We start from the raw sequence: 13920 nt of genomic DNA, 5'->3' as shown, positions 1-13920 counted from the left end.
TGAGATCATGACCTGAGCCAAAGTCGGACGCTTAACCGACCAAGCCACCCAGGCGCCCCTGGTCTGCCTGTTTTAATTGTTCCCCTCACATAGTTCCCTTAGTTACCAAACATGTGGTGGGGGGGGGGGGCTGTGTAGCCTGGTGGCCAAGAGCAGGGGCTTTGGTATTTTTCCCATTTTTTAGACAGTCTTTGGCAAATTACGTTATCTCTCTGGTTTTAGTTTCCTCATCTATAAACCAGGGATGATAATTATGGTCCCTTCCACAGCTGTTGAGACAGTTAAGTTCCCATAAATGTGTTCATGCTTGTAAAGCTCTTAGTACAATGCCTGACACATTAAGTACTTAATAACATTAGCTATTATTATCAGGTTATTATTAAGAGTAAGAAAATGGCAGTCCCTTTGGGATATTCTATACTTCAGGCTTTTTAAAGTGTAGATCAGGCTCCCAAGTGGTATGATTAGTGAGCTTTATCACAGAAACTGTGTATTTTGAAGCAGATGGGTCAATGGAGGCTTAGAGAGGTTAAGTGACATATGTGCTTAAGGTCACATAGTCTGAAGTGGTAGAACTCGACATTGAACCCAAGTCTTAGACTTTCTATCACACTGCACTATTTCTAGAGAAATCCTAAAACTTCTGCTAAGGTTCAGTTTTTCCATGTGAGTTCCATTTCTGTTTCCTTTTTCTGATCTCAGTTTCCCTTTTTGAGGAAGAAAGCAAAGTATTTTCCTGGATACCAAATATGCTGAGTTGGGACACTAGCTGAGGTAAGAAGTGAGGGGAAACCAGAGATGGACTAATATGATCCTCATCTTTATATCCTGATGACCCTTTCTGGTTGTATGTGTGTGTGTGTGTGTGTGTGTGTGTGTGTGTGTGTGTGTGTAAAAGGTAGTGGGAATGGGTGGGTGGGTGGGTAGGGTGTTGTGTTGCTGAGCAGGAATAGGCAATGTGTATGTCAGGAGTATGTTTCTTTCCTTTTGGTGGTTCCAGTGGATTGTGGGGACCAGAGAGGGGGAAGACCTTAATTACAATTCTATTTCTACCCCTCACTACCTCCTGCGCAAAATCACATCTGGACTCATGGAATCAGTATATTCTTTGGTTCTGAGGTACTGATTCCATGAGGAAATCAAAGTGCCTACGGAAAGTAAATGGTGTGGTACCTGGTGCAGGGTGCGTATTCAACGAATGGCAACTATCCTTATGATTCACCCAGCATTTTATGTTCCTGAAAACTAGAGACGCCTGTCTGTGTAACCCACACACGGGTGGTTGAGAGGATCAAGGAGAGTAATGACTGTGGACGTGCTTAGGAGACTGTAAGGTGAGATACAAACATCACGAAGCCCTCTCTGCCCTTCCCCCACCTTCCGCCGGTATGTCTGGTCTACACCTGCTCAGTCAGTCCTTCTTCACCTGTAAACTGTTCCTGTGAACTGCTGTGAGCCAGGCACTGTTGTAGATGCTGCAGACAGCATGGTGAGCAAGTCAAACACCTGCCCTCTGGAGTGTGTGTGTGTGTGTCTGTGTGTGTGTGTCTGTGTGTGTGAAAATAACAAGTAAAAATATCCTCCTTTATTGTAAGTCACCTTGGCACTGGTCTTTTCTTAACTCCCTGGACACAGTAACATCTTACGATTTTTGATTTCTAGTCATTTTTGTATTCTCCCCCTGCTTTCCACCAAACTCTAGGACGTGATAGATGCTGAATTCATGCTGGTTTAGTCTTAATAACCTCTTGTAGCATCTTAAGTGAGTACCTGTGCTCTTTAGAGTCGGATTGCTAGATTCACACACAGTGCTATTGCTAATCAGGGCCGACCTCAAGCAGATTGCTTACCTTCTCTGGGCCTCAGTTTCTTCATGTGTGAAGTGAAAGATTGGTTCCAACCTGTGTTGGGCGATGGGGCCCTTTAAGAATCTGGTGAGTGGGGCGCCGGGGTGGCTCAGTCGGTTAAGTGTCCGACTTCAGCTCAGGTCATGATCTCATGGTTCATGGGTTGGAGCCCTGCCTCAGGCTCTGTGCTGACGGCTCAGAGTCTGGAGCCTGCTTCGTTTTCTGTTTCCCTCGCTCTCTGCCCCTCCCCCACTCGTGTGTATGTGTGTGTATGTGTGTGCGGGTGCTCTCTCTCTCTCTCTCTGAAAAATGAATAAACATAAACATTAGGGGTGCCTGGGTGGCTCAGTCGGTTGTGTCCGACTTCGGCTCAGGTCATGATCTCACGGTTCATGGGTTTGAGCCCTGCATTGGGCTCTGTGCTGACAGCTCAGAGTCTGGAGTCTGCTTTGGATTCTGTCTCCCTCCCTCTCTCTGCCCCTCCCCAGCTCGCGCTCTGTCTCTCTCTTAAAAATAAACAAACATTTTAAAAACTGAGAACAAACTGAGGGTTGATGGGGGGTGGGAGGGAGGGCAGGGTGGGTGATGGGTATTGAGGAGGGCACCTTTTGGGATGAGCACTGGGTGTTGTATGGAAACCAATTTGACAGTAAATTTCATATATTAAAAAATAAAATAAAAAAAAATAAAAAATAAAAAAAAAAAAATAAACAAACATTTAAAAAAAATGAATCAACATTTAAAAAAATGTTCAAAGAATCTGGTGAGAGCTGTGAATGCTTTCCATAAACATGTGGAGGCCTACGCAGACACACACACCTGATTTTGCATGAATGAGGTCCACAGACCCAACAGGCTCATTGACGGGCCTCTCGAGTCCACGGAGCTGGTTGTCATCAGCCCCCACTCCTCCTGCATGTGAGCACATTCCTCGCTACAGCTAGACACACGCTGTCTTCTGCCTAGCACAGCCCTCCCTCCCCCTCCTGGCCCAGTCTCCCTTTTCCTCTTTCATTCCCTCTTTCCCTGAGCTCAGCTGGCTGCTTGCCCAGCTTCACACGGTGACGGTGACGTTAGGAAACCAAAGGCAGGCAAAGAAAGTGAAACCTCATTCCCTCTGGATTCCAAAATTTTTCTCAGACCTGGAATTCCCCTCACAACACAACCATGTGTGTGTGTGTGTGTGGGGGGGTGGTGCGGGGCGCAGCTCTGGTTTTTCTGGCTGCTTAAAAAAAAAAAAAAATGTCCAAAGCAGGGAATCCCAGGGAAGCCTGAGGCCAAGTCATTTCCTTTGATTATTTCCATCTGCAAATTGGAGAGTTGCTCCCTGGCTGCATCCCTCCTGTGTCCTTGTTTACAAATACAAATCCCAGTTTCCTCACAGGAGCCAGGTAGCTGCTCCCTCAGCCCTGTCTCCACAGGGCGCTGCCTGGGGGAGCTGCTCCGGCAGTGCTGTTGGAGGGTCTGTAGGGCAACATGGAGGACTTGCCCAGCTGGAGGCTGGATTCCAGCCCCTATCCAGGACTCTTTCTGCTGCACCTTGCCCTTGCTTTGGGTCTGGCTCTGGTTGGTTCTGTGTGATTCTATTCTACACCTCCCCCTCCTCTCCCCGTCACCTCCTGTGCATTTCACCAGGTCAGGGGTACTAACCGTGACAACTGTTTTATAGTTTCAACCACATTCAGGCTGGAGGGCTGCAGCTTGGCCTCCCCCCATGCTTCTCACCTCCACCACACAGAACAGTGTCTGTGTGCACCCGCTTGTTTTCTGCGAGCCGGAGACCGCGTGTGGTGTGATCGTTGATGTGCTCATCGCCTCAGGTCACTGGAAGAGCCCACCGCAAGATGCCTTGGGGATGGGGCAGCCCGGGGAGTGGGGCCCAGGGAGAAACACTGGTTCTTACAGAGTTGCTGAGTGACAGGTGATCTCAAGTCCTAATCCTCCTGATGCTTTCAAGTCGGCTTTTTGTTTTTGTCTTCCTCTGCTCATTTGTCAGAAGGGGCCCCTTTCTTTGCGCCTACTCCCAGAGTATAACTGCCTCCTCCTTTCCACTGTCCCCACCTCCAGGGGAAAGCCTGGTGGAGAAGGACAAACCTGGGGTAGAAGTCAGACAGATCACCTCCTCTCTATATGGCTTTGGACAAGCTATTAACTGTTCTACAACCTCGGTTTCCTCTCTGGAAGTGGGGCAAAGAATGCCCAGCTCCAGGGACACCTCAGAGGATTAAACGTGCCAATCAGTTAACTGTCCAGCACTGTTCCTGGCACAAGAAGAATGGGGGTAACCGTTCCTTCCGTTTCTTCCTCCAAATGTCCAGGCTCCAGTGCTTCTCCCCTCCACGTCTCCCCCTCCCAGTAGGGGTGTTCAGCTCAGTTCAGCGTTAAGGGACATGGGGGTGGGTGAGGGGGAGTTGACGGTGTTTTCCGTTAGTCATTAGGCACCGTGCTGGACACTGTAGGCATTATTTCACTTATTAGGAAGAAAACGTGTAGAAATCGGTGATGACTCAGGCCTCCCCTAAGCTTTCCCACCTTCTGTGCATTGGACTTCAGAGACTTCGCCTCCACAGTCTGTCCCTCACTGGAACTCTTTCTTGCGCCGGGCTTGGCTGTGGAGTGAGATACGCCCCACTCCCCTCCTTTTCCCTTGCTGGCTGTGTCCGCAGCCATCATGCAGACCCTTTTTTCAAAGAGTGTCACAGACAGGCTTACAAAGGAAGTGACACAAGTTTCAGAATCTTACAGGACTCTTGTGGTTGTGGTCTGAATTCTGCCCCTTTTTTGAGCTGGCCTTGGGAAGCCCCTTCTTGCCTGCTGCATCCATTCTCAGGGATGGGGGTCCCCAGTCTCTTGCTTCTCCTGTGTGCCACTTCCCTCAGTCCCTCCACCGGCTCCCCTCAGAACAGATGCCTGTACAACATTCAGGTTACTATAGGGACCTGAGAACTTCCTGAGGCATTGGCATTTTTGAGGACCTCCAGCCTGGGTGAGGAAGTTCCCTTGGGGAATTTCCTTGAAATGGAATTTGGAAATTCTGCACCTTAGTCATTCCTTGTAGAGGCAGTTTTCAGCAGTGAAAACAGAAGGGACTGGGAATTAGGACCTCGAGTTTTAGTCCTAGCTCACTTGAAACCTAGTGAGATTTTTGGGAATCATTTTCCCTTTGTGGGCCTTGGTTTCCTCATGTAGGAAATGGAAGGCTTTCTCAGTTAAAAGATACAAGGCTAAAGGAATTCTAGTGTACCGGAGGAGATTTGGGGGTGGGTGTCCTGTTGCCCCTAATTCAGTTCACATCACTCCTCTCGCGGTGAAGCTGAAGGGTTATCGTGCCTTCTCTCCCTCCCATCCTTCCAAGGCCCGGGACTCAATACTTAGTTCATAAAGTCCTTCCTGAGGCAGAGCTGCATTTATCCACTTCTGTTCCACCCTACCGTTCCTCCACCATCCATCTGTTGTTCATCCACTCATTCATCTTGGTGTCTGTGCCATTTAAGATTCATTGTTTATAAATACAGAAAACAACTTTGGCTAACATAAGCAGGAAGGTAATGTACTGGGTGGGGGGGAAGTTGAGTAGCTTGTGGAGTGGATAAGACATTGGAGAACCTGACTTAGAACAAGAGTGGTAAGAAACCAGAGAAGCTCTGGGTGTTGGGGCAGCAGGTAATACCTGCCAGTCTCATCAGGGTACCACTGTTGAAATCATCGTACTCCAGCCATTCTTCCTACCCACTTCTCAACCTTCACAGTCCTGGGGAGGCAGATGACCAGCCAGGCTTGTGTCATTTGCTTGCTTTTTGGCTGGGGGAGGATAGGGCACCTGGTCTTCAGTACCACTGAGACTGTATACCGTGGGGGAGAAGCAGTTCTGCTAAAGGTGATATTTGGAAGGCGTAATGGATGCTGTGTAGAAAAATTAAAACATAAAACAAATAATCAAAGAAACAAACTAAACCGATACTCCATCTACCCATTCACCCACTATTCATCCATCCATCTACTCATCCATCCACCTACCTATCCATCACCCTTCTCCCAACTCCCCATCCATCCACCCATCCATCCTTTCAGCCACCTTTATTGAGCATTCCTGAGGTCATGCCAGGCACTTAGATATACTACAAAGCCACCCATCTGAAACACCCCAAGAGTCTCCTTAAAAAGACTTCTCTGTGGAGCTGAAACAAAGCTAAGGATCTAGGGAAAGGAATTTATGTATATCCATGTATCACAGGGTCCCGAACAACATTGCTAGGGACAGGGTGACTCAGTCTAGATGTGGGCAGATAAGGGATGGTTTTTGTGGGTGCCTCATCCTGCCAGGAGATTGCTTATCATGGGGGCAGAACAGACTGTGGCCAGATTAGACACCAGAGATCCTGGATCAACCTCTAGTCCTTTCTCCTCTGGAGCAGTGGGCAAGTCATACCTCCCTTTCCTTATCTATGAAGTGGGAGGAATTAATGTAAGAGTCCCTACCTTGCCTAACTCAGAGCACTGCTGTGGAGGTAAAATGAATTAATGGATGTGAAAGCACTTTCTAAGTACAAAGACAGAGGGGCGCCTGGGTGGCTCAGTCGGTTAAGCGTCCGACTTCGGCTCAGGTCACGATCTCGCGGTCCGTGAGTTTGAGCCCCGCGTCAGGCTCTGGGCAGATGGCTCAGAGCCTGGAGCTTGTTTCCGATTCTGTGTCTCCCTCTCTCTCTGCCCCTCCCCCGTTCATGCTCTGTCTCTCTCTGTCTCAAAAATAAATAAACGTTAAAAAAAATTAAAAAAAAAATAAGTACAAAGACAGAGAACTGTTTTCACCATGCTTGCTTCTATTTCCAGAGTGGCTGATGATAACACCCACGGCTCATGTGTTACCCTCACTGTGTTCACGCCCTCACTGTCCACCACCGAGCGGTAACCATGGAGAGGGTCTGTTGAGTTTTTCAGTTCCTTAGGCTGGTGGATGAATGTCCACCCCAGAGAAGTGGAAGATCAAGGCTCCATGGGCCCCAGGTAGGCTGGAAAGAGCAGCTGGTGAGTGTGTATGTGTGGGAACAGGTCCTGGTTTCCTGTGGGTGGGAATGAAATGACAAGTGGAAGCCCAAACCATGTGGGTGGCCCAATTATTTTCGGCTCACAATAGGAAGGAACTGGGTTCTCCAAGTGTGGCAGAGTCAGTGCAGGAGGCTACAGCTGAAACCAGAGGGTGAAGCATGCATGGTCTGAGGGAATTGGCTCCAGACTGACAGGGTTCCAGGCCGTGACCCTGGGTGAGGCATGTCAGCTCTCTGAGCCTGTTTTCTCATCTGTGAAATGGGTGGCTTGCCCGCAGGGAGCCGCCTGTTGGGCAGGCCTGCCTGTCTGCCCCTCAGCCAATCTCCTCCAGCTAAAGAACTTTCCTCATTTAAAAAGCACTCCCTGTGCTGCATTTCATTGGTGGTGGATGACACGTTGCTGCAACCTCAATGGAGGGAGGGAAGTTTGGCAAAATCTATTAAAAACCTAAAAACATATTGTATTTAATAAGCCCTAGCAATCCTACATCTAGGAATTTATCTTACACATATACTCACATGTTTAAGGGACTGATTAAGTAATCCTGGCACTTCCGTATAATGGAGTATCAGGCAGCTACTAAAAAGAGTGAAGCTGGTCCCTACATGCAGCTATGGAATGATCTGTAAGATACACTAAGAAGCAAGGGACAGAATGGCTTGTGTAGTGTGTTACACATATAAAAAAAATAGAGTCAACTATGCTTATAAATGCATAGATTCTCTTTTGGAGGCTCCTAAGAAATTGGTAACAGTTACTTTCCTTCCTGGCTAGGAAGGGTAGTGGGAGGAGGGACAGGAGTAGGAGGGAGACCTTATTTTCATTGTATATTTTTTTGTATCTTTAGAATTTTATATCACGTTCATTTCTAATGTATTTATAGAGAGTCATCTGGCAGGCTGTGCCCAGATGTCTGGGGGAGAATTACCATGGAGTGTCCTTCCCAGTCGTAGTCTCTTTTATCCCTCAGTCCAGTGAGAAAACCAGTCCGTGGGGTTCTCTGAGATGGGTTGACTCACCCAGGGGCTCATCTTGGCACCTCTCTTACCCCACCCCTAATGACACCCTTCATCCCATCAGGGAAGTGGGTTTTAGAATCACATTTTGACACTTAGGTGCCTTCCCCAAAGAAGAGTGACATTTGATCATTATCTCCTCTGACAGAGGGTGTTTCATAGTGGAAACTCAGGAGCCTTGGAGTTGCTCAAGCTTCAGTCCAAATTCTAGCTTCTGCTGCTTACACTGTGAAAGTTCAAGAGATTGCCACGATCTTGCTAGATGGTTCCCTCCTCTGCTACTGAATTCAAGGTGGGGCAGGGGGCACCATGAGATGAAGTCATTGTATACAATGTCTGGCACGTTATGAGTGCTCAGGAAATGGTAGCAGTTGTGTCTCACTGTCACTGAGGTCATTTCAGCCAGCTGGGCCCCTTACCATGAAGGAGGGAAGAAATAGTAGTGATTGGAACCGCACCCAGCTGGGCAAACACTGATGGCCCCTCTGGGCTTGGCCCCTTGCCCAGTAATGGTGGAAAAGGCACCGTGCCAGGGGTGCCTGTCAATCAGATGGTCTGGGAGGGCCTCAAGTTTGCAGTTAGAGAGAGAGAGAGAGAGAGAGAGAGAGAGAGAGAGAGAGCCTCTCTGCAGGTCTGTGGTCTGGAGACAGTGAGGGTAGCCCCAAGGTGACTGTTTTGCAGGATGGATTTGGCACTGGGGTTCTCTGTGGAGGCTCTCTTTTCAGAGAAGAGGCTGACTTGGGAAGGAGCAAAGGTCCTGGAGGATGGGATCTGGGACCAGTAGGGACCCTGGAAGCAGGGGTTCTTATCTTCTGTCTCCAGAGATGACCTCACAGTGTGGGGATCGTTCTCTCCTGCCACATAGGAGTTGTCCGAGAAATGGATTCTCCTCCTTAGCTATGGAAACACAGTTCCTTCTCCCAGGATGAGCAGTGGTGGGGAGCTGAATTCTCGCCTGGTTGTTGATTCACTCAGTGACTGTTATTGAACTTTGCTAGGCCTTGGTTTCCTTGTTTGTGAAATGGGGATAATAATATTACCCACTTCACTGTGAGGATTCAAAGAAACATGTGAGGTGTCACAACAATGCTGTTTTAGTAGAGCTGGCTGGTCTAAAATGAGGGCAAAAATCTTAGTGAGGTTATGACTCTTTGGCTTCGGGGGAAGAATGTTCAGATGCATGTTTCATTATAAAAGGAGAGATGCGGGAGACCCCCTACTTCACCCCACCCACCCCTGCATTGCTTAGAGAGGGCTAAATTGTTCTGCACAAGAAGGAAATAGGATTGGGAGTTGCTCCTGGTCAGTGTGAGAGCCGTTGTGGGGTTTTGAGGGAGAAGAGGGGAGATGTGCAGGGCCCCAGCCTTGGGAAGAAAAATCAGGCCGGGGGAGAGGAAGTCCTTCTGGCAGGGAATGGCCAAGGAATTTTAAGGCAGGGATCTTTATGGCTAATATCCTAGTTCAAGTTCTCACCTAAATTATTCTGTGCTACATTCATGCTACATCATATTTTGAACCCATCCTATTTCCAAATGTCCAGTAAACATCTTTTGATATCCAATAGCCTTACATCAGTGCTGTTCTGGGAGAATGAGGGAATGAGGGCGCCGGCCCATGTGGGGAGAAACAGCAGGTGAGGAAATGGAGGGTCAGTGGAGGTGGAAGTTGGAGAAAGGGGTGCCAGGTTAGAACATGAGACTTCGGTTCTCCTTGGAGTGTGGATGGGGTCTGACTCACGACTGCTTGCAGCATCTGATGTGGGGGATGGAACAAAGGTTTCTGATATTCTGGTGAGGCTCCGGATGGTCCCATAGTAGAGGCTGCCAAATGGATGCTTCAAGAAGGTGGAGGACATGCTGGGATGCAGGCACATGTGGGCTAGATGGGGCCGAGGCAGCAAGGGAGGAGCCACAGGCCCTGCCACACCCAGAGAACAGACCACAGGTTCCCCCTGTGGCACTGTGGCAGTCAGGAGGGCTCAGGGGCAAGGCAACATGAGCCATACCTCAGCACAACATCAACTGAAGCCGGCAGGATGGGAACCACGTTCCTCACCCTCAGCCAGGGCCACGAGGCAGCTTAAGTGCACCCTGAAGCCATCTTGGGAGGTAAGCAACAGCCCCGGTGAGAAGTCTGCTACTCCACACTGGCTGTGAATATTTCCCTGAAGTGCCACTGCTTTATTCCAGGGGAGATGGCTTCCCTTAATTGTCATTGTTGGTTTCGTCCACCATTCCGGTGTGATCATTTACTGAAAATAAAGAGAACAGCTTCTTCAATGTATGTAAGTTGTAACCCGCACATTTTGACACGGCCACGTGATTGATGCTGAAGAAGCACCCCCTGCTGCCACATAGACCCACACTGCCCAGCGAGAAACCACTCTTTCATCTTACAGGCTCTGGCTGCTTTCTAGCCTCAGCACTGCAGACATTCAGACCACTAGGGTCTCTCTTCAAAGCCCCAGTTAACACTTCTGAAAACAAGGGGGACTCTCCTTTTTGTGTCCTGCAGCTGTCCTTAGGTTGCCTCAAACCCCTTGAGGAGACTTGATTTCCCCCCAGGGACCAGGCAGGAAATACTCAGAAAGTAGGGTGTGGAACTGTTTTCTCAAGAAGAGAAAGAAGAGAAATGGCAAACATGGAGGCTGAGGCTGAGGCTGAGTCGCAGTGAGGAAGGGCTGGAGCCCGGCGTTTGCTCTTTATTGTTCTGTAGTACTGGTCCTTCTATACTTCTGGTAAGTGGGCATAATATTAGATGATTCTTCCCACAAGGCTCTTTGGGAGGTTTAAGTGAGTTGACAAAGAATTTAACAGTGCCCTGCACACTGGAAGCACTCCATACAACTATTGTGATTATTTTGATTATTCCCTCCCGCCTTTGTCCTTTTGGTCCATTCTTTTCCCCTCTGCCCTCCACTTTCTCTATGAGTGCCGTTTTCTATGAGTGCTGTTTGTGAGGAAAGGGGAACTCTCCAGTTGGAAGTGAGGGGCTGGTATTGGAGGTAGAGAGCCTCGTGAGTAACACATCAGGGGCAGCCAAGTCAAAGCATCGTGGACTTTCTACCTCCCTCACCTCCTCTGCTCCTTGGAAACCAGCTCGATCTGTCTGATCCCGGGAAGATGGCTTAACTTTTCTGAGCCTGTTTCCTTGTGGGTATTATGGGGATGGTTCTGTACTACAAACTGTGTCTGGGATAATTAATTGGCAAGCTCTGTGTAACGGGCCCTGCAGAATGCCTGGACACGGCAAGCGCTCAATACGTGTAGCTGCTTCAGCTAAAATCAGTATTGAAGCTTGACTGGTCAGGCCAGCAGCCTGGGAGTCACTCTTGACTTTTCTTTCTCTTGCACCTTTCTTAGGTTAGGATTCCCCAGAAGTGACCATGAAATAAGGGTTTTAGTGCACGTACTTTATTGGGAGGTGATCCCAGGAAGTTCCAGTAGGAAAAGTGATAGCCAGGGAGGACTCTCAGGCAGAGTGGCACGTGCTTGCAATAGAGGGGTTGGCCAGGTGTTGCATGGCCTAGATTAAAAAAGATGAGCTGCGCCAGTAAGATTCCTCTGTTGGGGCCTTGGCAGTCAGGAATCAGAGAGACTGGGCAGTGGGGGGCATGGTACCCCTAGAAGCTGAGCCCGGAGTGTAGATTTTAGAAAGATAGCCCACAGGGCCCACAGGGAGGGCTGGGTCAGGCACGGACAGGTCCCATCTGGGGGCCTGGACTCAGACACAGATTTGGATTCTGGCTTGTTCACTTGCTAGTTGTGTGAGCCAGAGCAAGTTGCTTATACTCCCTGAACTCCACGTGGTTTTCTCATATGGCTGTAAGATGCACCTGGCCTGCAAGGTGGAAAGTAGGATCAAGGTGGCATGTGTAGAGTGCCACTGATACATAAAACATAGCCAGTGAGTGTTTTCCCCCTTTTCATTTCTATCTGCCCCCACCTCTTGCTGCTTGGAGCTGGACAGTGACAGGGTTGCAGGGTCAGAAATGAGTTTGGGAACAGATGTTCCTCAGGAAGTGACAGGGAGAACTCCAGCTAGAAAAGGGGAAGCGGAAGCCCTTTCATGACTCAGAACTTCCACTTTCAGGGTCCAAGGCAGGGTTGAGAGGAGAGTTCCCTGCCATTGTGAGCTGTAGGCAGACAAGCCCAGAGTTTGTCACTCAGTGGGGGATTTCTGGAGAGGAAAAGTCCCCCCAAGAGGCTGGCAGGGAGTCTGATCTGCAAGTAGGTGAGAAAGGAGGTGGGTGGGCACTCTACCAGTCCTACAGCCACAGACTGCCTGCTGAGCCCAGGAAGGAGGCGGCTAGAGGTCCCACTCTGGTTCAGCCTCAGGATTGTGTGTGGGATGTCTGTGGTCAGACCAGAGTCACAGGGAAGCCACAGTGGGAACACCCTCAAGCTGACTCCTGCCTCTTTCATAGGTTTCCATGCCAGGGACACGGGGTAAGAAAAACGTAATGATGATTATGCAAGTAAAACACTAACATAGAAAAGATACAAATCATTATAACAGATTCGATTAATGCAGAAGTACCCAGAGTTGTAGCTGGAATCTTCTAAGTCTACAAAGTCAGGTTTATAGGAAAGAAAACTTTGCTCCTATAACTTAATTTGATGTGTTTGCATCCTGCCCTTCTGCTGGTCTGATGGGAAACTTTAACCTCAGCCTTTCTGGGGTGTGCCTGGGTGTTTGGAGGGCCCCTATGATGATCTGTCCCCACAGGTTACTGCTGAGCCTTCCTACCTGGGGTTACTATGGCCTATGGGTCTGATGACATTCTGAGAGTTTGGGGTCACACTTGAGGACATGGAGACCTTCCCCAGGGCTGCTTTGCCCCACCTGCCTGGACATTGTCCACAGCTCTTTCTTTGGGGTCCCCCTGCTCCCTGGCCATCCTGCTGGGATACCCGCCTCTCTCCAAACCAAACCAGGACTCTCTGGCTTGGAAGAAATCCACACTCCTTACTAAGTCTGGTGAAGACATTAAAAAAGATTACTTTGAATCCTCTTCGGCCTTTCTGTAGAGGACTTAGGCTTTTAGAACACACAAGGCAAAGAGACTCATAGTTTTAGTCACTGCCCTATGTCATGTCTCCCCTGAGACAGGTGGAGGAACTGCGTGGTGTGGATCACCTGTCTGAATGACGAAAGGGAAGAGGTGATAAAAATAGGAAAATACCTGAAAAATGTCCAACCAGAGAATGAAACTTGGAAGGCTGTCTTCCAGCAGCCCTCCCTTATCCAGAGGAAATGTCTGAGTAGTTTGAGCTGCATTTCTGCGCATGCGTATTTGGTACTCAGAATTAGTCTCTCGGAGTGCAATGCCCTCTATGTAGACCTAGTGGTATTTCTCTACCTCCTCCCCAGTGCCCGCCCACGATGCCCTTTAAAAAATGCCATGTTGGGGGGGCCCGTGAGTGGCTCATTTGGTTAAGCGTCTGACTTTGGCTCAGGTCACAATCTCATGGTTTGTGGGTTCGAGCCCCGCATTGGGCTCTGTGCTGACAGCTCAGAACCTGAAGCCTGCTTCAGATTCTGTGTCTCCCTCTCTCTCTACCCCTCCCCCCGCTTGCGCTCTGTCTCTGTCTCTCTCAAAAATAAAACATTAAAAAAATTTTTTTAAATGCCATGCTAGGGAGCAGTAGAGTATAGCCCAATAGTCAGGTCTGGTTGCATCAGCTCCCTCTGCACAATCATGGCTTTTTCCTGATAGATACATTGTTCTCAAAGGAGCAGCATAAAATTGCTGTCTCTGCTTTGCCAATGCTCTCAGTCTTCCAAACCTAAAGTCCTTATTTAAACAACAACAACAACAACAACAACAACAACAACTCTTCAGGGATAACTTCTATAAAGTGTACACAACTTATAGCTTGATGGGTTTTTAACAAACATGTATATCCTCACGTAGCTATCACCCAGATGCAGATAAAGAACATGTTTGGCTCCCCAGAAGTTTTCTTCATGTTCTGTTGTGAATATCCCCCAAAGGTAACCACTGTCTG

This window comes from Panthera uncia, chromosome E1 (genome assembly GCF_023721935.1).
Source record: "Panthera uncia isolate 11264 chromosome E1, Puncia_PCG_1.0, whole genome shotgun sequence".
In the NCBI taxonomy this organism is placed as follows: domain Eukaryota; kingdom Metazoa; phylum Chordata; class Mammalia; order Carnivora; family Felidae; genus Panthera; species Panthera uncia.
This window is presented reverse-complemented; position numbering follows the sequence as displayed.